The 26436-nt window shown below is 37.1% G+C and overlaps 2 long non-coding RNA genes across 2 annotated transcripts; one reads left to right on the plus strand and one right to left on the minus strand.

Moving 5' to 3' along the window:
* Positions 1 to 1972: 1972 nt before the first annotated feature.
* LOC135730502 (uncharacterized) lies at positions 1973 to 3558 on the minus strand. Its single transcript, XR_010525988.2, has 3 exons — positions 3130 to 3558; positions 2874 to 3002; positions 1973 to 2310 (listed from the first exon to the last, which is right to left on the minus strand). It is a non-coding gene; the product is annotated as an uncharacterized lncRNA (long non-coding RNA).
* A 2668-nt stretch (positions 3559 to 6226) lies between these two features.
* LOC135732449 (uncharacterized) lies at positions 6227 to 9702 on the plus strand. Its single transcript, XR_010526761.2, has 4 exons — positions 6227 to 6632; positions 8327 to 8396; positions 8537 to 8767; positions 8867 to 9702. It is a non-coding gene; the product is annotated as an uncharacterized lncRNA (long non-coding RNA).
* The last annotated feature ends 16734 nt before the right edge of the window (positions 9703 to 26436 follow it).

A 26436-nucleotide genomic window follows, 5' to 3' on the forward strand; every position in this document is an offset into this window, starting at 1 on the left:
TTCATTTTTTATTATAACGTTTAAGGGTTCGTTCACATGTCGCGTCTAACAACGTGCGTTAAAACGAGTCAAGGCGTTTCTTACTTTAGGCTTGTTTGAGATGAGCAAATTCTGCGCAGAATCGATCACCGGTGATCAGCGCAAGATGCATTCCGGTTAGAAAAGTGTCCGACTTACGTCCGACTTGCTCTGATGTCACGCTGACGTGTACAAAATAACTCTCGCGATGGAGAGGCGGGCTCGTCGGATTCTACAGCCGAGCGCAGTTGCTCTCCACCGACTGCGTTGACGAAAAGCACGATGGGAAAAGACTTGCTGACGACACAGCTTAATGCTCATTTGCCCGGGAATGTCAGCTGATGACTTTTTAATTCTAAAAACTACACTTCCTGTAGTAGTTTTTATATTTATTCAACTTGTTCTTGACTTATGACATTTATATTATTAATAAATTCCTTTAAACTTTTGTATTGGTGTTGTATTATTTGTACTGTGTGCTGTTTATATTTCACACAGAAACGAATTTGGATTACGTCTAGACTTAGATAACATTTACTAAGAAGCCTTTTCCAATAATGAACAGTTCAGCTTTGTTGATTCTCCTTATAAACATCTTAATGTAAATGCATTTGTTGGTATTTCAGTTGCATCTATTTAATCCGCGATAAAATACGCGAACGCGATCTCTTCCATTGCTGACGTTTGCAGTCAACAACACAGCGAGATTCATGAATCGTCCGGCTTGCCTACACTTTTTTCACTCCTCCCCTCACTGCAGCCGGCTACTCTCGCCTATATTTCAGGCAAGGCAAGCTGCATCTCAAACAAGCCTTTTCTGAAGTGCTCGGGAGCGGAAGTTGCGTTCCGTGGCGTGGGTCGCGTCACCCGTTGCTACGCAGCCATGAGCCGCGCGCGCTCTGTGATTGCAAGTACACCTGACCATAGATATGTATATAAAGGCTAGATGGCTCAAGGCGGAGTCAGCTGTGTCGTCACTTGGCGGCCATCTTAGGTCAGTGCTGCCATAGTGCTGCTCCCTGCTGCTGTGGACGGAAGGTGAGTGACATACGCCAACTAAAATGCTCGTAACTTGCTGAATTCTTGACGGATTTACAAACGGTTTGGTTTTTTACAAACGTTATTAACGTGGCTATAATTCTGGATTTTTTAACATGTTTCATGAATTTTTTATTTATTTTTAGTATACGTATTCAGTGTCATAGGTACATCTTTGACGTTTATAACAAACCAATCCGTTTGAAAATCGGTAAAAAATTAAGCAAGTTATGGTCATTTAAAAGTACCTGCATCATTAAAACTCAATGCTACGAGTGAGCGAGCGCCCTGTCCTAAGATGGCCGCCAAAATGCGGACGTTCCACTCAAATGGCCATCAGCGCGGACGAGCCATCTAGCCTTTATATACATATCTATGCACCTGACTGCAGCTTGCAGATCGGGGCGTGTATGACCTTAGGGAGGACCTGAACAGGCAGCCCCTCCCATAACGCGTATCATTGGTTAGTAGCACAGTAATGACGTCGACGCCACGGTAAAAAGGAAATGCGGTTGAAAACTGTGCGAACTTTAAAATGTGCGTTACATCGCGCTGACGTTATGAAATACTTTAATAAAACGATTTATTATTAAAGAAAAGTATAAAGTAATAATGGAGTAGAGCATATAGTTTCAATTATGCCTGATCTAATGTGAACTTTTAAGGAATTTCAGAGTATTGTGTAATATCTGTGTAGATTTAAAACGTTTTTCACATTATGTTGCACTTAATTGTGTAATTACAAAATTGCCGTAAACATTAATGGCACCTTATATATTTCGTATTTTAATCACTCCTCTAATAGTTCTTGTTTATTTTTGTGCTTAATATAGGCTATTACTAAACATTTATGCCTAAAGTAGTATGAAGTTAAACTACATACAGTACATTGTCAATCTCTGTATCCCATAGTATGCATGCCACTCAAAAACACCAAACCCATACCAGTGATAACTTTTATTTCAAAACAAAAATAATTGTTTAAAAGACATAATACACACATACAGATAATCACGTACATTAACCGTACACACACAATCTACACAGCCTGAAGTTCCCCTCCATCATTGAAAAAAACAATCAAATGAGCAATAGCACTGAACCTCCTTGTCGGAATAAAACCCATTCAGGACTCCCCTTCTGCCATCACCTACATATCCAGGTGGGCAGTCCTTGTATATTTCAAAGTCAACGAGTAAGGCACCCGGAGCTCTTGCCCATATTGTCTGGAAAATGCACTCCAGTTCACAACACCTAATTTAGATAAAATACAGAACAAACAATATTGAATCATTTTGAAGAAATTGGCAAATTGGAAATAGGCATAAACATAGTAAAGAGTCATGCAAGGAATTTTTTTATGTATATGTTACACATAATACAGGAAAATGTTAGACAAAATATACTTGAGTGTTATTGGCTTTGTCTTTAAAGTACCTAAGAGACTCACTTGTTGTTTATGAACAACATAAACCAGTTAAAATAGTTTGTTAACACAAGCAACACAAGCTTAACTTGAGAAAGCCTATCCTAAAAGTTTGAAATAGAAGTTTAAAGAATTTCAGTTTGCAGCAAAGTAGTTTTCAAGCTGAAAGTTTTGAAGGCAATACAGTCTATCAGACACAGACAAACAGACAGATGGACGGATAGACATGACAGATAGGTAGAGATAGATAGACAGACAGATAGATAGGAAGAACAGACAGATAGATAGATTGCACAAACAAACAAACAGAAATAGATGGACAGACAGACAGACAGACAGATTTTCTCAAGTATCTTTTAAAGTACTCACAATTTAGATTTAAAAAACTTACTGTTTGGACATACAAAGGGGACCTTTTCTCTGAACTTGGGCTTGCTGAAAACGTCTCTGAAAACCTTGCATGTCAGTGAAAGTCACCATAAAGCCATATTGTCCTATTTGTAGCGACTCCCATCAGGATCTGCCAGAGGATGTAAGGTCAGGTGGCATATGTTTAAAGTAGCAAACAGTCAGTCCAAAATGTAACTTTACATACAACTTATTAAAAGTGTAACTGAAAAATTGACAGGAGTTTATAATGCACTTACCTTGGTCAAATAATCCACAGGCCGGGGGATTTCATCACCTCTAAATTGGAGAGTAAGAACAAGAGTAGCATCATTTTTAAATCCCTGTTATTTAGGTTCAAGATTTGAAATGGGAACCAACACCTGCTCTCTACGCTCCTCTTTTACTGGAGTTGCTCTTTCAGCATCTCTGACCTTCAAAAGTTTAAAATATAAAGTCTCATAAAAACAGTTTGTTCTTAATGACATCCCTTAGGACCATAATTGAAATCCACTTGTTTAGATTGATACATGAAATGAATTTATCTATAGTTAAAAACATTTATTTTAAAATGCTAAATGAAAGCATTTGGTAATTGAAGCTTCAATGAACAGTATGTATAAAAAAAGAAGAAAACAAACAAACAAACAAACAAACATCAAAGGGGGAATTCTCCAAAAGCAGCAGACCCTGATGTATGACAGGCTAAGTTAAAAATTAATACTGAGTTAGTTTACTTTTAATTATATGGGGGGTTTCTATTGTATAGGCTATTTCACTAACCTCTGTAAAATCAAAGGTCCCTACTGTCAGAAAGCTCAGTTTCCTGATCAATAAATAAATGTATACTTATCAATAACATATCAAAATAGTTTACATTTAAAAATGTATTCATAGAAAAAAGTCCTAGAATATAACTTTGTTGTTGTTACTATTAACTCTTAAATCCTATATTTCTTCTTTTGGTTCAGTTTTGCTTTGTTTTAATCATAATCTCACCAAACCGCACGCGCGTGCGTCACGCGCGGTCCTAGTTATTTTAACATCACACTAAACGCCACTTCAAAATTAAAAATTGTAAATAAAATAGAACAAAAACAGGAGTTTGTACTCACCATGCAGCGATAAACATCGGAAATGAAAACTTGCTATAATCGACGTCATGACTTCACGCCACTAACCAATGAGAAGCAGTGTGGGCGGGCCTGCACGTGCAGCACCGTCCCAGGTGCATACCCGCCCAAATCTGCAGGCTGCAGACAGGGGCTTCTCTGTGATTGCGAGGATAACGGAATGCGTGATCGGACTTTATTTCCTCATCTGAACCTCGCGTCAATCATATCATTGTCACCATGCGATCAGTTAATCTGGTCGGGACTTTGTAGTGTTTGTCCAGAGAAGATTTGTTACTTCCGGGTGAATATCAGCTGTTAAGGGCGATTTGTAGTCGTGCGTAAGTCCTACGGCGTAGCAGCGACGGCGTAGGTTCCGCGTCGGTTTTCATTTATACTTGTGCGTCGCCATCCGCGTCGACGTGCAAACACACGCGAAACCGCTGGTTGGCAGTAATCACGCGTGTAACCACAGTAGCAGCAGAAGTCGTCACAGAAGAAGAAGCTAAGCTAGTAAACCCACAAACGAAGAAGAAATAGCAACTTGTTGTGTATAATTTGAGAAGACCAGCAATGATGGAAGTAAATAAACAGCGACTTATGTTTCAGTTTGAGTTAAATCACTCCTCAACTTGGCTCATCTTTGTTTTCACCGTCTCAAACGGAAATAGGCTACGGATAGCCTACGCCGTAGCTACGCCGTAGGACCTACGCACGACTATAAATCGCCCTTAACTCAGAGAAGAGCTGCGGTGGGGCTCACATCAACAAGTCACAGCTTCTAATGGAGACACCGCATAATATGAGGCAGAGCCGTAGATGTAATGCAACATATAAACCACAGATAAGAAAAATTGCCATCAAAGTGCCCAGGTTAAAAGAGGAACGATGAGGAGAAACATACAGAGGATACAAGTATGTATACTGCTATATATTAATGAAGTATAATATATTATTATGTAGCTTGCTATGCAATTACACCTAGCAGTATTATATTTTTTTTCTGTTTAACTAGCTTATGTAACATTGACTACCCATTCAGAAGTTTTAGGATCACTTTCACCTTATTCATATTTTTCCGCATATAATAGCAAATTCATTAAAACTGTGGAATAACAAAGATGCAACATAATAAAGTCAATACTGTAAACAATCCAAAATAAATCAAAATACAAACACTTACTGATGGTAATTTTTTATAATAGTTTATAAATATATTAGTGCACGGTTTTAATAGGCCTTAGTTATTAAAGAGAAGGTTAAGAAATGATTTACTTTTATAAAATAATGTATATTTAAAAGATAAAAAACACTGCTTTTATTATACATTAAATAATAGAATTTTAACAGTCAATTTACAGAAATATTGTACTTTTTTTAACTTTAAAATAGCTCTGCGGCCCTCCGATTAAATGTCAATCTCAGAAATGGCCCCAAGCCAATTTGAGTTTGAGACCCCTGATTTATACTTTGATCCACAAACGCGTGTGTTTGGACTCGCTCTCGCGAACGGTCTCTGCAGCACTGCGTGAAGTAAAATAAGCTTTTTGGGCACACGTGAATGGGTGTTTTTGCTGCTGCTTTATAATCAGTGAGGCACAAAGCAAATCTTGAAACAGCGTGAAACTATATTTGTGCAATGTGCGCATGTCAAATGATCAAATCTGATTTAAATCTTGTGTCATATAAACACGCACATCAATCTGATCACAAATTGTTCATGTAAACGCTATGATAGGATTTATTAATCGGAAGGATTTTAATCCGATGGAGGCAAAATGTGTCCATGTAAACGTAGCTAGTGATGTTGTCTGAAGATTTTGTGTCGCTTTCCTGTATGAAATCCTTCATGTTGTTCAAAGTGAGTTTGACAGTAAGATTCAAGACACATCAGACAGGACTTGATAGCTTTGTGTTTTCTCTCAGTACAGACGTCACACTCCACATCTTCAGGTCCAGCAGAACTGAGAGCAGATCGATCAGTCTGAAGTTTTGTCTTCTTCAGCATTTCCACCATCTGAGCAATTTCGGCACAATTGTATCGGAAAGCAATAATGCTTCGAAACGCTTCATTTGGCCATCAGATCTGCGCATTTTACAGACGCAAATTGAATCCCTGTAATTGTTTCGTGATTGGTTACTACCCCATCAATCAAAACGTTGCTGAATAGGCATTGGCTGGCTTCATTTTGACTTCATCCAGTCAAAAACTAAGGTGTGCAAAATGATACCTCACTTAGCCAATCTACGCTTCCTGTACCTTTAAGTTCTCAAACCTTATCTGATTGGACAAAACAGAAACATAAGGCGTAGTTTTGCTCGGAAGATTCAGAAAGACGTGACTTGTGCTAAGAATCGATATTTTTTGAAAATAAACATGATCAATCATACTAACCGGAAGCGCGGATCTTTCAGGATTTTTTTCTTAGTTTTTTAGTTGTTTTGGATTAAAATGTGGGATGCGTCTTAAAGGGTGAACCCTTATACGTTGCAATGTTCTGGTGTTTCTTGGATTCGTCCGAAATGATCTGGGCCGGGTTCCCCGATAACGTTCACTCTTAGCGTGCTAAGAAGACTCAAAAAGATATAACGTTATCTTACCAAAGTTGTTGATGTGAAACAGACCGGATTCGACTCGCGATCGTTATAAGGTAAGAAGTCCCGTTTAGATTCTGCATGTTGTCTCTGGACTTCTGTAACAAAATACTACATTTATGATGCTAGAGCATGTATCTCAAAACAGAGACCCTCACCACACTGATGCTAAACCCGTAACGTTAGACCTTTTAAACGATGTATAGTAATGTTGATATTAATATTAATGTTTGGAGACAGTATGCTAATATAGATATTGTTAGCAGGCTTAAAAAACCCGACGCCATATCACGCCCACGAATTAGTGCGCGTCTAGAGGTTAAAACAGATAATGTTTCATTTGATTCAATTTCAGATGATGGAATATGCAGACAGAATAGAATTAGTCTGAAAGGTCTTGGCCCGGTTGCATAAAGCACCTTAAGTTTTTCCCTTAAGTATGACACTTAAGGGGTAAATTCCCCTTACCTACAGTAAGATAATAATTTAAGTGTGTTGCATACCGTATAATCCCTTTTAAGCCTTAAATGGTTCTCTTAGGTAAGGGTAATCGTTAAATGTTTCACGACAGCGACCCAGGTTTATAAAATACTATTGTTGCCATGGAGATGCAACAGAAAAAGCTTAAGGTTTTTTTGCAACACCCTTAAGTTTAAATGAAACATAAGGGTGAATTTAAGGGAAAATTACACTTAAGGTGCTTTATGCAACCGGGCCCTGTTGCATACTATAGCATATTCAGGTCGTGCATCATGTTTTTGAAAAGTAATTAGTAAAGTAACTAGTAAAGTAACTAATTACTTTTGAAAATAAGTAATCAGTAAAGTAACAGGATTACTTTCTTAGGGAAGTAATCAGTAACTAATTACTATTTCCAAGTAACTTGACCAACACTGGTGTTGAGTGTACAAATATGTGTAAACACTTTGCAGTTTGAATGATGTCCTGTATAACCAAAATGATGGAGTATGTTTTCCTGTTCGATCGCGCCTCTCTCTCTCTCTCTCTCTCTCTCTCTCTCTCTCTCTCTCTCTCTCTCTCTCTCTCTCTCTCTCTCTATCACACTCACACACACACACACACACACACACTTCTTATTCTTCCTTTATTTCCTAACACCATTCCAGCATGTACGGCTATATTCATGGCGAGAACCAGGTAATCCATACACAAGTTTTATTCAGACAAGTTGATTCATACACAAGTTGGTGGAGGGACAATTTGTTATCTCTAATTTGCCTAACTTGCGTGTTTTTGGCCTGTGGGAGGAAACCGGAGTACCCGGAGTAAACCCACGCTGACACAGGGAGAACATGCAGAAACTCCACACAGAAAGGCCACCTGCCATAGCCGGGGCTCGAACCATGAATCTTCTTGCTACTCTCTCTCTCTCTCACTCACATATCTCGTCTTTGTATTAGGATTTAGTTTTAGGCGGCATGGTGTGAACAATGTTTTCTTTAGCCTGCTGCATTTTGAAGGATTATATTCTGTTTTTCACGCTAATTTTTCATTTATTTTCATGCCAGAACACTAGCCTGCTATGCCAGTCCATGTAAATGGCCAAACATACCCATAATTCTTTGCGTTCTGATGACGTTGCCGCCCAGTTTGTCACGTGTCTTAGCGATGTCTATAGAAGCAATTATGGCAACACAAGAACAGCAATACATAAGTGCACTGGAAATTGTCTCATCAAGTCCAACACAATATACATAGCCAAGGAGATGTTAGTAATTGTTTTTTATAGGCCTTCAACTGACACAGATAATGACTGGAGTCTGGAGTCCAATCCCGAGCGAGCACATTCAACATAACAAGTATATTGTTATAATGTACAAATGTTTTTTTTTTTCTGAAATAGTTTTGTGCTTTTGTGTGCAGATAAGTTTTGTATTGATAGTCATGTAGTATGTAGTGCTCTTTCTTATGTTATCATGTGTCTATTTGGATTCTCCAGGTGCACATTTTTTGTTTGGATAAAAGCTCACAGAAACTAAAACCAGATGTATGCAGCTTTGCCAGGCGTGCAGCACCAGCGTAAACCAGCTAAGACCACTCTTCTAAGCTTTCAGCCTGGTAAAGCTGGTTTTTCGATCTGAACAGCTATAAGTGGACTCTAAAAACCTCTCCAAAACCAGCCTGCTACACCAGCTAAAACCAAACTGGGAGACCAGGTCAACTAGCTTAGGTTGGTTTTAGCTGTTTTTCAGTAGGGATATTCATCCATATACTAAAGTTATCATCATTGTGATATGTCTTTGAATAATCTCTTATTATTATCACACAGGTCCACGTGCTCATCTTCACTCAAACCTTTGCAGAGAAATGAAACAGTGACTGCATGTTTGATCTACAGTCGCCACCTGCTGGTGATAAAAATGAATAACATTAATAGAAAGTATGACTTCAACATATTTTTGGTGGTATGGTACAGTGCTTTATATAGATTAATGGTATATCTCTATTTATAGTTGTATTATGCCACATTTAACCTCCTAAGACCTGGATGTCACATATGTGGACATCAATGTTTTTGTTGTTTGCACCATAATACTTAATTCTGTGTAACTGGAACCTGTTATACACAAACATGGACAAATACACTGCTTCATGTTCAAAGAAAAATATTTGATTATTATATTTATTGGATCCCCAAAATAGCTGGTAGAAATCTGAAAATAAAAGACAAACCAAAGCTCGGTCTTAGGAGGTTAATTTAGGCTTCATGTTATCTGACCAAAGATAGGAGATTGTTGCATAAAATTGGTTTGGGGCAGAAAAAAATATTTTGGTAGTGGAAACATTTTTTAAGATCTTTTCCTCTCATCTCATTCAGTATTTTGTCCAACACCATGACCCTTTAGTCTCTGTGGTGGTTCTTCATGAGTCAACATGTCAAATGTCCTTTAATGTTTTTGGGAATTACAGTGTTTAGTGAATTTAACCCTGCAGTAAATCCAGCAATATATAACTCTGTTGATGCTTTAACTGCTGTAAGGGATGAGGGATTATAATCTTACTTAATGTCTGTTTTTGACTGACTGCCGGTGTTTAACTATTTGATATGCGTGAAGGATTTTGAGCAATTAAAAAACCTTTTGTATGTATCATGCATTAAAATATATGACCTCTGATGCTTTTGATGATTTAAATAAAATCTCCATACAATCTGAGCTTGTCTGTGTTTTGCTCTCGACTAATACTCTTTTTCTTTTAACATTACTGGTAAATAACATAGTGCCATCTAGTGGTTGTAAATGAATAACACGATAGGTCTAAATATATTAATACAAAATAGCATCTATACATACTGTAAAATACATTTTAAAAAAGTAGTAATAAGCATTAAGTAAGACATATTAAAGAGTTTTGATGGGATATTCATATATATCTACAATAAAAAGTCCAAAAGTTGTAAATTTTTTTATTTAAACAACACAAGAGACACACTAATATATATACTCATCACAGTTGAACCGTAAACAGAACAGAGTCATTAAACTCCATGACAACCATACTGTAGAACGCGTCGTTGTCATGGAACCATTATGACATCACACTCGGTGCCTATAAAACACTGAACCAGAAGAAACCGGTATCATTTGACTGATCTGAACGCTACTGTACAGATTACCAAGTGAATTTGCAGACTTTCAAAAAGTTCGCAACTTTAAACTGCTTGACGCACTGTGTACGGAGGACAGTTTACTTAGATTTCAACCCTCTGTGAACCGAGTCTAAGCACAGTTAAGTCTGCAGTTATTTTCTGACATCATGTTTCGTCCTGTAACACCATTGTCCGACAAGGACACGGAAAGAACAGATGTCGAGAACATGGATTTTTTTTTGCCGAATGCTGTGCCGAACTTTGACTATGTCCTTGATATCGGACTTTCGTCAAAATTCGGGCGCGCTGCCGGTGGTTTAAATCCATGTGGAGGAGAGGAGGATGATGAGGAGGAGATGGTGGATGTTTATCCAACACGTACTGAGGCGAAACGCCAAAGAGGTAAGATGCAAGTTAAATCAAAAAGTCTGTTGATAAGTTTACATACAGTTATTGTGTTGTTAATGCACGTACATGTAGACACACCAGGTGGTGCTCGTGAACTTGACATTTCACCCGCCGTTTTTCTTGACCGGCAGAATACGCAGACAAATTCTGACTCCATTAATTAAAAAGCGACCAAAATTAATAATACATCCCCGCAATTTAAGATAAGAATTACGCCGTATGAGGCCTTGTTTTTTAATATCCCTCACGAAAAAAGTGTAGTAACCATGTTTATTGGTGTATTGAGTACTATTAGCAAAAGAAAACCATGGTTATGTTGTGGTAACAATGGTTTTACTACAGTACCGTAAACCATGTTTTGTTAGATGTAACTGTAGTAAAACCATGTTTAATTTTCATAAGTGATGTATAACATAATAAATACTTAGCAGTGCATACGACTGTTGTTATTCAGACTGCAAATGTTTTGTTCATTTACGGAAGCCGAGGTTGTACTATTTTTATTTTGGCTTGCTTGTTTTCTCATGATCACAATTTAATTTCTCGTTATCTCAAGTTAACAAAAGTTTTATTGTTTGTATATATATATATATATATATATATATATATATATATATATATATATATATATATATATATATATATATATATATATATATATATATATATATATGAACGGGTTGTATTGTTTGAAGACAGCAGAGGTATATTTTGGTAAATAAGGGGATGAACAAATTACTTTTTACTTGGATCAGGGATTCGCTTAAGATGAAATTGATTCGTCAGTATGTAGCTGGGAAGTTGATAGTGGTGAATTTAGGGACCGTCTGTAAAGTTACTCCTTAATATACACGTTTCTACTTTTTATAGCATTTAAATGAAATGACTTTTAGTCAACAAACAGTTACAAACCCAACTGTGTTCATATGGTTTTCAGCTATAATGTACACTTTTATTTTTTTTATTAATATAAACTGTCAAATACAATTGAAAATAGAAACGTTAACGTTATTACATTAAAGATGGTCCCTAAATTCACGCACATTATGGGGTGGTTTCCCGGGAAAAGATTGTCTTAAACTAGGACTAGGCCTTAATTTATTTAGGAAAATAACTAGTTTTAACAAACATGCCTTACTAAAAACATTACTTGTGTGCATTTATAGGCAAAACAAAGGGCACTTATGTATTTTAAGATATGTCAGTGCAAGTTCTTATCAGTTTGGACAGCTTTTAAATTAATTTAAATCTCAGACTAGTCTAATCCCTGTCCAGGAAACCGCCCCAATCGTTATTTATTTATTAGTCTATATGAAATTATTAGCTACACCAGCCCAGTCTCCTGAAGATGCGTATAAATAGCACGAAGTGTAAAACTCGTGCAATACATATGCCAAATTCCACTTTGGCGTGCATATGATAAGCCAGTCCTTCCCATTCACCTAAACGGTGCATCTTTTTTGTCGTTTTATTTATTGGTTTCTAAAATTTTTTGCTATTTTTTACCATTTTCGCTTTATCTTATGTTTAGTATGCTAAAACAGCTTTGTTAATGTTATTGTCTCATCTGATTTACAATAACACAATACACAACATCATGTCATTGTTTGCATCCCTGTATGTTACTGTGTGATGTTTATCGTTTCTGCTGTCGAAGATATTTTCTGTATTTTGAAAATGCAAAAGTACTTAACTAAAAATCAGATTTTAAATACATGTATCTAAAATGCCCTGACAACAGCTTCATAACAAGACATTAACATAAATTGTCCCCAAATTAAAAATAAGAATTGCCACCGTATGAGGTCTTATATATATCAGCATGATTGCAAATGTGGTATTTATTTTCTACAGTTGAATAAATAATACATTTAAATAAGTGACAAGTTTTAGACACATATTGATCACTTCAGTTAAAGCATTCATTTCATAACATTATTTATTGAATTGCAGTGTTGGGATGGAAATGTGATGATGGTGGAATGGATTTTGTGCTTCCGAGTGCCGTCCCTGACAATGTCCCAAACAACGGACATTTGTTAGACAGACATGCCGGGAGTTCACATCCACGAGGAGGAGTAAAGGAGTTTACTCCTGCATTTGAGGAGGCGAACAGCCCCACAGGTCAGATGGAAATTTTGTGTTCTTGACAATCTTTAAATCTGTATCATGTTTGTTCCTCAATAGTTTTGTTGGCCCTTGCAGATACTGATATCTTATTACATTAAACTCAGTAAAATAAAGCATCTTACAATAAGAAATTAAGTTTAGACCATTTTTCTAGTGTGTTTTAAACTCATATTTTAACAGCATTATTAATGCAATAATCATTGCTGTATTTTTAGGAATTTATTATAAAGAATTAGATACTAAATTACATATACATGTTTGATAAAATAGTATCTGGGTGGACAGTTTGTTAAATGTGTTTATTAAGTATTATTACTGACAACGGTTCTTTGTCATTTTCTTTTGTCATAATGAATTTTCTAATAGTTTATCATTTGTTTTTGTTTTTTGGTGTAGAAAAATGCAAGAATACATTCTTTAAATCATTAAAGAAGGCATGGGAGAATGTAAAGCACCCATTCCTGAATAATGATAAAGTTGAAACACTGATTCCTTCAGAGGTTTGTTACATCATTACATTTACTACAACTATCTGTCCATTTATAAACATGTTTCCATCCAGGTTTTGTTATTGACCAAGTGAAAATGCGTAAAAAAGGTTTTCTATTCAAATGGAGCTAAAATGGTGTCTGTGGTGATGTCACGAATGATGAAAGCGAATTGTCACCTAAATTGTATTGCAAAAAATCTCACCATGAGCAAATAATCTACCTAATTTCTCTAATGCTCTTACAATGAAAGCTTAGCCAGGTCGAGTCTGATGTTTGTGGTCTCGGTAATTTAGGTAGGTAGTTTTTTATTGTCTCCCTTGGGAGAAATTTGTCTCAGACAAGAGAACCGCTGCAGCGTACTCACAACACAATAACAAACAGACATCACAATATAACAATAAATTATCTAAAAACAAAATAGGTAAAAGAAAGAAGCCAGTTGTACCAGCAACTGCATAGTTTGGCGTCATAGCAAAAGCTTCCAGTTCACACACAGGTTAACAACCGGCCTGTAGCTATATTCCTGGTAAGAACCCGGTGGTTCACATATTATCAACCAGCATATGTGGCTATACTCATTACATAAACTCATTAATTCCTAAGAACCCATTCTATTGCAGTTGCTTATTAATCAATTTGACTGACAGTGGGACAAATGAATGTTTGTATCGATTATGCCTGCACAATGGGACCCTATATCTCCGGCCAGAGTTCATCAATGTATATTCTGAGTGCAAGACATGTAAAGGGTCCTGTAGAATCCTATTAGCGCACTGGACCGTACAAATCTCAAACATTTCTGGTAATTTAAAATAAATTTGCTTTCACCTAAGGGACCCGATTATGAGGAGAAAAAATTTAATATTTTTATGAAGTGAGAGCGGTTTAAGTTTAAGTTCAGTGCAGCTTGCCTCTGTGTATAGGGAGGATCGACTCTGCAAATCAAAACAGAAAGTCTCAGGCTGCAATAAGAGCGCCTATTGTTTTCTGTCATGCCCTTCAGAGGTTGCGTGTGATGAAGATCTATCATGTGACATCACATTTATTTGCGTTAAAGCTATTATTTGACAAAGGGGCTGTTTACACTTGGTTTTAAGATGTGTTTTCATCGATCGGATCACAAGTGGACGAGAGAGACACATTACGTTTACACCTGGTATTTAAATCCGTCTCTTTTGTCCACTTTCGACCGCATCTGTCTGTGAATATTGTGAGGGGGTGGTCTGTGAGACGGTGGGCGAGTCTCTCTGCTGTCATTCAAACGCGAGCGGGAGTAATGATGAGTTTATATGGACGCAAACTAATATTATGTCGGAGTCCGCTGCTTGCTTAGCAAGTATACATGCTGCACAGTGTTTTGTACGTGTGTATGTTAGAGCTTTCTCTGAATTTTCAGCGCAATTAATGAAATAGGATCGCGCAACTTTCACGCTTTCAAAACAAAACTACAGAGAACACCCGCAGTAGTTTTATCAATGAAAGGCTAAAAATAGCGCTGTTCACCGTATGTTCACGCCAGAAGTCAGAAAAGACGTAAAACTTGTGATTAATACCTCAGATTAGATAAATGAGCGGAGAGAAGGCGGTCGCGTGTGGCTGTTCGAACACATTCAACCACATTTGCGTTCCGCAACTCCAAAGCGATCCGATCGAAAGTGGTTTCGACTACCTCTGGATGTGGTTGAAAGTGGTCGAAAGTGGACGCGTTCAAAACGTTTACCTGGCATTAACGTCGTCCACTTGTGATCCGATCAACGAAAACGCATGTTAATGCCAAGTGTAAACAGCCTCAAAGTGTTTCCAAAAATTTTTTTTTTTGAGGTATTGACATTGCGTTTATGCACTAAAGCATTTTTTGCTAAAAAGCCTTGGATGGAAACATGGCTTCTAAACATGGCTGGAAACATTTATCTGTCTGTCTGTCTGTCTGTCTGTCTGACCCACCTCTGGTCTTCCTCACAGCTTAATGCTGATTCAACAAATCCTAATCTAAAGGATGATGCTGTTCTGGCCAGCTCTGAATTAAACACTAAGATCAAACCGGACAAACGAATGGCATTCTTTGACTGTCTCTGGAGGGGCAAGGTGGAGTCAGTGCCGACTCCACAGCTTAAAGCGGATCCAGCTATCCCTGATGTTAGGGAAGTTGTTGATCTTGCATCACAGTCAAAGACAAATGTTGGTCCGAAGAAACAGAAACAAAAGGCTTCAAAGAGCCGCAAATCTAACCTCCAGGGAGAAAAAGTGACTGTTGTGCCAACTCAACAGCCCAAGGCCATTTCAGATATTCCTGTTGGCATGGATGTTCCTGATCTGGCCTGCCCCCAATCAAAACCAAAGATTCGTCCGGATAAACGCAAGACATTGAAGCAACGCTTCCTTGGATGCTTCCGGAGGGGCAAAGTGGAGTCAATGCCGACTTCACAGATTGAGGCCGATACAGCTATCCCTGATGCCAGGGAAGTTGTTGATCTGGCAGATTGTCAATCGAAGAGTGTTGGCTTAAAGAAACACAAACAAAAGGCATCAAAGAGCCGCTCATTTCACAACCCTTGGAGAAAAAAAGGGAAGAGTAAAGTGAAAAAAGATGCAGATGCAGCTATTCCTGATGCCATGGATGGTGCTGATCTGGCCAGTTTTGGTGGCATCACTGCAGCTAATGGGAGGCTACAGAAGATAGGTGCCATTCCAGAGAATATTGGGTTAAAAGGTGGCGGAAATCCCGACCCAAATAAAGCTAAAAATCCTGGGTCAAAAGATGATGGAAATCCTGAGGCAAAAGGTGGTAAAAATCCCAGGCCAAAAGCTTTTAGAAATCTCAGACTTCCTTGGTTTTTTAAAGCAAAAATAACTAAAATTCCTGGACCAAAAGAAGAAGGAGATCCTGGGGCAAAAGCCCTTGAAATTCCCTTGCCAGAAGATGATAAAGTTGTCAGCCCAAAAGCTTTTGAAAATCCAAGACATCCCTCGCCAGAAGATGATAAAGTTGTCAGGCCAAAAGTTATAAATGTTGTTCAACAAGCTTCTGAACCGTCAAGCGAGAAGAAACCAGCTGATCCCTCAGTGCCTAAAGGTGAGTGTACTGACTTCATTACTCCTATGGTGGGTTGCACCAATATGTGAAATGGTTTCTTCAACATATTCTTCTGTACCTGGAAATGTATGCTGTACCTTTCATCTGTGAGTATATGAGTGTTAACATGTACTGTCACCTCATCATTTTTCTGTGTGTTTTTCAGAGCCTTTATATTGTAAATATCAACTCTTGAAGGATGAAGTGCTTGGGTCCGGTGGCTGGGGCAAAGTGTACAAAGGGATCCGTAAATCGGATGGCAGTGAGGTAATGCACTCGTATTTATATCAAACACAATGTTTGCTGAAATTTGTATGTCCACTTGATCTAAACCATGTTTTAAAGGAACAGTATGTAAGAAATTTATATCAATAAATCATTAAATGGCCCTGAAATGTCACTAGACATTAAGAAATCATTTTCATTTCAAATACTTATATCACTCACAACAGCGGTCCAGCCAGGATATTGTCATTTAAAAAGTGGAGTTGCAGCCCTCAACTGATGTTTATGTTGTCGTTTGGTAAATTGGCCACCAGCTGTGTGATTGCAGTACCAGTTTTAGCCACAAGTTTTGTGATTGCAATACCAGTTTTGGCCACAATCCTACATACTGTTCCTTTAAAGTTTGTAGATTCTCAAACCTTAAAGTTATGTGTGCAGTGTCAGGTGAGCCGCTTCAGTCAGCTCAAGAGAAATTAACTTTTGTTGTTTTTCTCTTTACAGGTTGCCATCAAGCAAATAAGCAAACGAAAGAATGAAAGGACTCTTCAGATTGTAAGTTGTCATAAAATTTGATGAAGTGAACTAAACAGAAAATAGACAGTATAGCGATTACGCACCAATACAAGATATTTGTTTTATCTAATTGTAATTTGTTGACCATTTTTTCTCCAGCCTGGATCCCCCAAACCACTTATTACAGAAGTGGCGCTGATGCTTAAGTTAGGAGATGCGCCCTCATGCACCAATGTCATACAGATGTATGACTGGTACGAGACTAAATACTTTTGCACGCTCGTGTTGGAGTACCCACTGCACAGCGAATCCTTGTTGCATTTTGTTATAAATCATGGAAGACTAAGTGAAAATACCGCAAGACATCTCATGCGTCAGGCGGTACTGGCAGTGCAACACTGTCTGGATTGTGGAGTTTTCCATACTGACATCCATCCCGGAAACTTCTTGGTGCAGCAATCAACAATGAGCCTGAAGTTAATTGACTTTGGGGTTGGACATTATCTGACGCATGAGGCATATGATTCCCGTGACTTTATGGGTGAGCTGAATTTTTTGTCATATAGAGGAGTATTGAAACCTGCTGTTTCTTTTACAAAATGACTCAACATGATGTTTTGTGTACAGGAGCTCGATGTTGCACCCCGCCTGAGATCTACATGGTTGAGAAATTCCACGCCGTGCCAGCAAACGTCTGGGCCTTAGGTTCTGTGCTGTACTTCATGGTGCTTGCATCTTTCCCCAGTGCTTTATACGAATTGAATTCCAGGAATCTGAAGACAATTGAAAAGGATTTATCAAAGGGTGAGTGAAAATGACTGATCAACATGCACACACAAAGCCTCTGATCAAGTCCACAATAAATATTATCAGAGGATACGGTCTGTCTGGCAAGATGTTAGTTTGATTGTGTTTAGCTAAACAGTCATTTAGTGGCTCGCCAATTTATTACATCACTGTGCCATCATCTTAACCTGAGGTACTGTCTGTCTGTGACCAGGGTCCCTTTAGATCAGGGGTGTCAAACTCAATTTCATCCCGGGCCACATCAGCATTACGGTTAATCTCAAAGGGCCGGTTGTATTTGAATGACTATATGAATGTATCAACTCTTTTATTACTGTACATTGCATAGTTTTCTCTGCATTTGCTTACTATTGGTTTTTTTAAATACCTCAATTAATATCTAGCTTAGAAGCCCAGGCAAATAATGACAAAGTGTATAGAGTACAGAATAGATTATTTAAAAAATAATTGTGGTAACAAAAACACATGTAGTATGTATGTGAGTGCACTCAAAATGTTCTGTTATCCTTCATTGTGCAGGTAAGAAAATGAGTGGCATTTTAAGATACTAATAAAGAGTTTTACAATCTCCACCACAATAGGCCTATGCATTTATTAGACACATATACTCTGGCTTGTCATTTCTTGCCCTCTTTACAAAAAAGCTGTGATTTTGTACCTGGCTTTGAGTGTCTGACTGATTGACTGACGTCTCATGAGTTCAGTGTTGTAGGCTACAGATCAATAGTTTCAATCGTTTATTAAACGTAATCGGTTCAGATGAGTCATTAGTTCGCGTATTTAGCGGGAATAGACGCGTTGTAAACTAATCCCAGCTGGACATCGCGAAACATTTCTGTACACGAGACGGAACACATTTTCTCGCTGGATCCGCGTGAGGGTGCGCGAGAGAGGGAGAGAAAGAACGAGCAGATACTGTCCGTTTCCAAAGGCTGCAGCCTGCGGAGGTCGCATATGCAGCGTCATCAAGCCTGGTTTATTCAAGTTAACTCACCATTACATTCGCAAGTCATACGCATATTACAACAATTTACTATAAACAAAGAATAATATTTTACTTTATAATTGTTAATATTCTGAAACAAGACAGTCTTGATGACGTATGCAGCCTGGATATGCGACTTCCGGAGGCTGCAGCGTTCGCATTCAGACACGCCCACTCTAGTAGTGCGTGCGTGCGGGGCACTGCTCATTCTCTATCATGCAATCATCAACATTATCACTATAATTACATTACAAAAAGACTTTGACGGGACAAAAATTAGTTTTGGTGGCTGCTAATAAAATCAATGTAGGAAATAACCTGCAAAAAATAAAACTTATAATAACATTAAAATAATCTGTAAACTCTTGCGGGCCACATAATTAACATAATTTGTAAACTCTCGCGGGCCAGATGAAATGAGGGGGCGGGCCGGATTTGGCCCGCGGGCCTTGAGTTTGACACCCCTGCTTTAGATGATAGACAGACAGACTTTTTTTGCAGTATTATTAAATGACAACAAAAGCGTCTCTTTATGCCATGATCATTATTGCCATTTGTGTGTCATGATGACTAACCAGCTCTCTCCTAAAACTTGTACAGAAATCTGTGATCTGTTAAGTGGTTGCCTGGCCCTGAATCCAAGTGATCGTCCGACGCTCAAGCAGATCTTAGATCATGACTGGTTTAAAACTGAGTCTGACGAAGAAGAGCTACTCGTATACAAAATGAGGTAACAGACCAATTAGGAAACTACATTTTGCAGATTACATGCTTTTTATTTTCTGTAGTTAGTTGTATAGTAAGATTGTTTTAAATGTACATTTTCATCACTACAGGGCACTATCCACAGAAAATAAAAAGGATGAAGCTGAATGACTGAAGAAGAGGGGAATGATTGGAGATGTTGTTTTCATCATCCTGAGACATATGGAGTTTGCTAATCATGTTTACGGATAAATAAGGTAATAAATTAATACTTTATGGCATTATAATGAATAAGTTAACAGCCGTGTGTTAGATGTTGTTTAACCAACACTTCTGCATTTGTCCTCTTGTGTCTCTCTAGTTTCTATAACCAGAAAGCGAGAATAGCACAGACATTAAAAGGGCCACAATTTCTCAGGAGTAACACATTTTTGCACACTTTCTGCATAATGTAAGTACACAACTGCATTTATCTTTGTATATTTTATTACAAAAATCATACATATTGTGCACTGGCGGCCGGTGACTTCTTTTTTCCGAAGGCTCTTGATGCATCACATGTATGGTCAAAATAAGTGCCTGCTGCAGACGCGTCTAAAGGGTTTATGATAAAAGAGACACTTGCCTCTGCCAGATACTCGCATAATCTCAAGCGTAATCAAAGTTTACTGTTAAAGGAGTGTCTTGGGTGTATTTTGTGAACGTGAGTTTTGAGGCGTGTGCAGCAGGCACTTATTTTGACAAACACGTGATGCACATGGTTCACATGACACAACAAACAAATATTTTTAAAACGCAAGCAACACATATGACACTCCGAACACTTATTTTGAAGTAGCGCCCCTCGGATGAGCAGTCACGAGCCGCCACTGATATTGTGGCTTTAACCCTAATAAGTCAATCTTAACCCCAAGCCACTTTTATTTAGTTAAAAAACATGGTTCCCTTCATCTCAGTGGAATAAGATTTTGTGACTTTTCCAGAATATCTGTCAAGATTCATATAAAAAAATTGGGCTTGATTCGGTCGTTCTAAAGAGGTGTAAAAAAAATCACCAAAAGACCCCAATTGAAATGAATGGGAAATGCAAAAAAAAAAAAATTTTTCTTGTTATTCATCAAATAAAATCAATGCATCCAGAATAAATCTGAACATTTTGACACAGAAAGGTAGGCCTGGTACTGGAGAACAAATGCAATATAGAAAAGACATGCTCAATCACACACAAACACACAAAGGTATGACTGCCACAGAGAGTATTTTTTACAGAATTTGTCAAAAAACAGCCACAGATGCAAAACAAAGATGTAAAATGCTCACACAGGTGTGTGCATGCCCACACACATACACACACACACACACACACACACACACACACACACACACACACACACACACACACACACAAAGACACAGTGAAACTTACACACACAAAAAGACAAAGTCACAAACACGCACGCGAGCACACAGGCACACACACAAACACACACACACGGACACACACACACACAGACAGACACACACACACACACACAGACAAACACCCTTACATTTAGTCAAATTTCTGTGGCATTTTGTAAAAACACACATTTCAAAATGCATCAAAAACTACAAAAAATTCTACTTTTTGAAATAATATTTATTTTTAATGTCCTTTCTAATGTTTATATGGCCACACACAGTAAAATGAATGGGTCTCTATGGGCATCTGCTGGTTAAAATGATTTATTTCCTAAACTGTATAAAAGTGTTTTTTTCTCACATAACACATAACATCTAGATCAATATCTAAAAACAAACTTAATCAAATTTAGATCATAATTTATGTGAATTTTTCATAAAAATGTTATATTTTACAGGCAAGCTAATGGTATAGTTGAGGAATTGAGTGGTAAACAGGTACAAAAGTACTTCATATCTCCCAAAACACAGCATTAATGTATAGACTGGAAGTAAACATAAAAAATGATATATTATTTGTATCATAAAAAATGTATATATTTTTTGTAATCACGCTTTTAATCTCTGGGGTCATTTTTACCCCCACGGAACTCTAACGTATACAGGAAAATAGGGGCTTATGAGGGTTAAGGTTCTAGATATACTATAAATATGATGACTAATAATTAAATGTTGACATTTCCTTTCTTTCTCATCTTCAGGTTTTATTTCAGCCTCAGTCGTCATGACCACAGACCGCTGGCTGAATGTCTGATGCAGATCCTGTCTCATCCTTGAACACATAAAAAAATGTTTTAATTCTTAATGTTTTTATATTTTAAAGTTGTATAATAAACTATCTAATTAATATAGTATGTCCTCTATAGCAGTGATTCCCAACCCCCGGTCCCCGGACCGGTGCCGGTCCGAGGACCCGTTAGGACCGGGCCTTGAAATATTCCCTGAATATTCCCAAAATTATATTTTTATAATAATAATAATTGTCTTTTTTAAATGCTATGACATGTAATGTTATTTAATCCAAAACATTTTGTGAACCGGTCTGAAAGTTTTAAAAGATTGGTATATTCATACAAGTGTTGCCACCTAGATCATTATATGCAATTAAATGATAGGCTGTTACTGTTTTTACGCAGTGATATGTTTCAAACGATGCATCTTAAAATAGAGGCATTCAAATTGACAACTGGTCCCTGGAATTTTTTTATGAATATGCTGGTCCCTGGCACAAAAAAGGTTGGGAACCCCTGCTCTATAGAATCAGCTATGTCTGGCTCATAGGGTTTTTCTCCTAGGGGTTTAGGGAGTCAGGTTTATTAATGTAAAGCTGCTTTGAAATAATTAAACAATTGTGAAAAGTGCTACAGTATATAAATAAAATTGAATTGAATATGGAAGACTTTTCTTTAGCAGATGTTTTAATTTGCTTTTTTTACTTTGATCAAACTGATTAACTTGGGTTACTTATGTACATGTTTTTCATATGCAATATCAAACCCTTGACCTTGGTATAAAATTCTGGGAGTTAACGTAGTAAATCACAATGTTAACAATGTTAAACCTGATGCTGTTTTAACCCAAATAAATACCTAAACCTTAACATATACCCTTCAGTACTCTGTGTTTTAGTTTAATTTGCATGATTTCTCTCAATCATCGAGACATTTTGATTAACTTATTTTATTTAAATCTGTGGATTTGAACATTTCACCAATCATGCATAAATTAAACTGCTACTCTGCAGCTATTTCTGTTATCACTGTTGGCTATTATTTTTGTTGTAAAGTTAAGAGCTGATTAAAAGTACATTACTTTAGGAAATACATGTAATATATACAGTCTTGTTCAAAATAATAGCAGTACAATGTGACTAACCAGAATAATCAAGGTTTTTAGTATATTTTTATTGCTACGTGGCAAACAAGTTACCAGTAGGTTTAGTAGATTCTCAGAAAACAAACAAGACCCAGCATTCATGATATGCACGCTCTTAAGGCTGTGCAAGGTACAGGTAACTCCAGACTGTCTTTGATCATCCTGGAGGTGATCATTGGCTGAGCCTTTGCCATTCTGGTTATTCTTCTATCCATTTTGATGGTTGTCTTCCGTTTTCTTCCACGTCTCTCTGGTTTTGCTCTCCATTTTAAGGCATTCGAGATCATTTTAGCTGAACAGCCTATCATTTTTTGCACCACTTTATAGGTTTTCCCCTCTCCAATCAACTTTTTAATCAAAGTACGCTGTTCTTCTGAACAATGTCTTGAACGACCCATTTTCCTCAGCTTTCAAATGCATGTTCAACAAGTGTTGGCTTCATCCTTAAATAGGGGCCACCTGATTCACACCTGTTTCTTCACAAAATTGATGACCTCAGTGATTGAATGCCACACTGCTATTTTTTTGAACACACCCCTTTCAACTAATTCAACTACTTGCCCAATTGCACAGCCTTAAGAGCGTGCATATCATGAATGCTGGGTCTCATTTGTTTTCTGAGAATCTACTGAACCTACTGGTAACTTGTTTGCCACCTTGATTATTCTGGTTAGTCACATTGTACTGCTATTATTTTGAACAAGACTGTACATTGTTATCCATGATAATCTTTTATTAGATGAGGTTAAAGGCAACCTTGAAGAAACATTGTTAGAAAATCAGTTCTCTTTAAAAAGTACTAGCTGGTCCATGAAGCATATATTTCGCTTATTTAATTACATTTGCATGCCATAGATATTTTGTAGCAGCCTCTGAAACAGAGTTTAATGAATGCAGAACAGATGAAAATCTTTATTTTAATAAAGGGATGCTCGCTCCAATATTTTTGTATGAATATGATAATGATTTTTCCCAAATGAAGTCCTGTCAGATGGAGAAAAACATCCTGATGTTTGTTTCTACACTGATGACCTTCAGCCAAATCTCTCGCTGGTGTGATTAATTTTTATGATGTATTTAACATGTGAAAATGAATTGTTGCAGATTAGTTTTGCTGCTGATATTTTTACAGTCTCACATGTCTAAACAACTTGTGTTGTACATTGGATGTAAAGTTACAAAAGTACCCGACTGTAGTATTATTATGATCCATCTGTAAAAAAAATGAAAGTATACTTTTATGCTCTGTGTTGGCTTGCATACCAAATGTTTATAAATAAACAGCAATGGAACTGAAACTTGTTATTTATATTAAGATGAAAGTATACGATGTTTATTATTTTCAGTTTAGTTTAATGTAAATGGGTAAAGATGAAACACGTGTTTAAAGCTTTATATAATACATAAAAAAATTTATGATTTATATCCTATTTTCAGAAAGGCACTGAAAGGGATATTACACATCCATGACAATGTGTCGGAGTTTGTTTTTCTGTAAATACATCCACACAAAATTTAAGTTGCAAACACAGAAAGACACCTAGGCATTCAACCTTTTCACCACCTGACTAGAGATGTATTATGAAGCACATGTGACAGACGTTGCACTTGGCCATTGGGAGGAATTTCACCGGTCAAGATTCCTTTCTACGGAAAGTTATATTAAACCATCTAATATTTCTCTGGTAATTTTTAATGTAAGAATCATACTAAAATTATTTGAGGTGACTTTTGTTTTGATATGGCAATGAAAAGTTCTAACATTGACAAAGCATTAATAACATTAAATGTGTTTATTCATTTTTACAAAATAAACATGATAATACAAACAATAATGTCATCAAATAAGTTATAACATCTGTAAAGCAGAATGTTATTTTCTCTGGATCTGGTGATGCTGTCCGATTCAACCCTTTATCACATGAAATACGTTCTGAGGAAACTATTTTGCAAATCGCAATTACGTTACATGCCAACATATAAGCAGTGCTATTGCGTTGGTCCTTAACCTAATATAGCCAATTTATTGCAGTGCTATTACGTTTGTCCTGAACATATACATCCAAAGCATAGATTAAATCGTACTATACCATACGATACTGTTCATCGCATTCAAGAAGCGTGACCCGTAGCCAGAAAAAACCTCTGGGTGTGCATCAGAAAATCTGTGTGTGTCACAGGCAGGCAAGATAACCAGCAATGCTGAGGAATTCAGGTGCTGTAAATCCGGTGGACAGGACTCATCTCGTTATAGATCAAGATAATTTATAAAGATCTTTAAACGAAGGGTCGGAATATCAGATAGTTGACATGTAAGCAAGTTAATATTTTTAATAAAAAAAAAGTAAAAACGAAATAAGACGAATAGCATACATTATTGTTGTTGCGGTGTGTCACGTGACAATCATGACCCGTCGCCATGGACACAAGGGGTCGGATATTTAAAGTTAAATATTTTTAACTTATGCGTGAAATGGTTGATTTAAAAAATATATATATTCTAAGTAAACAACAGCCCAGGTTTAGTAAACATTTTTTTATTGAAACTATAAATAAATATTCTGCATCCATTTTAGGTGTGCCACTGTGGGTGGCTCCCGCACACCCGTGGCTACGCCCCTGCCGTGACCCAAATCTCGTTCGCACATCATCGCGATGTTTATCATCAATTTACAAACGTCGCCAGTCGCCACATCTTTGTGAGTATATCATTAAATTTCTGTTTGTTCGATATTAAATTCATTATATGTTTTTTATTAATCCAGATCGGCTTCTAAATGTTGTCTGAATTGTATTGGTCATCTATATTACATTCTTTTTGTTCAAAATAGTGATTAGCGCGTGATTAAAAGTCAAGTTATGTTAGTCACCATTAACATAACGTGACAGATCCTCGATCATTTTATTATATTCATATTTTTGGAATTAACTACCAATGTACTTCTACTGTGGTATTTTGTGTTTATAGTACACAAATCGTACCATGTTTCTACCGCAGTTAGTTTACTTCTACTGTGGTATTTTGTAGTACAGTAACAGCAAACCTTATGCTTTTACCACAGTAGTTCAGCCTTTTTATACATAGTAAAAACAGTAACAACAACACCATGCTTTTAATACATTTGATGTACAATTCAGAAATCTTTAGACATTCAGATCCTTCTTTTTTGGTCAGTTTTATTCTATTGCCGTTTTATTTAGCTTATTATATAGTCTTATGATAGTGGGCGGATCTTGGGGTTTGTTGTAAATAGTTATACACACAATGTTTAGTAAATAAAGAATTTAAAAAATATCCAAAGTTTGTAATTCACAATTTTTTTTGTCTTGCAGTTTCTTCACATACATCTCATACTGCTCCATCTACACGCTCCACAACATTTAAACCAACGGCTCTTTTAATAGCCATCACTTGCAAAAGCTCTCCAACTTACTCACTCACTCTCCAACTCACTCACTCACTCACTCACTCACTCACTCACTCACTCACTCACTCACTCACTCACTCACTCACCCACTCACCTTACTGACACACACATGGCACCTGGATCCAGAACACGCCATAGTGTTTGCTACA

Source organism: Paramisgurnus dabryanus, chromosome 20 (assembly GCF_030506205.2).
Source record: "Paramisgurnus dabryanus chromosome 20, PD_genome_1.1, whole genome shotgun sequence".
Lineage (NCBI taxonomy): Eukaryota > Metazoa > Chordata > Actinopteri > Cypriniformes > Cobitidae > Paramisgurnus > Paramisgurnus dabryanus.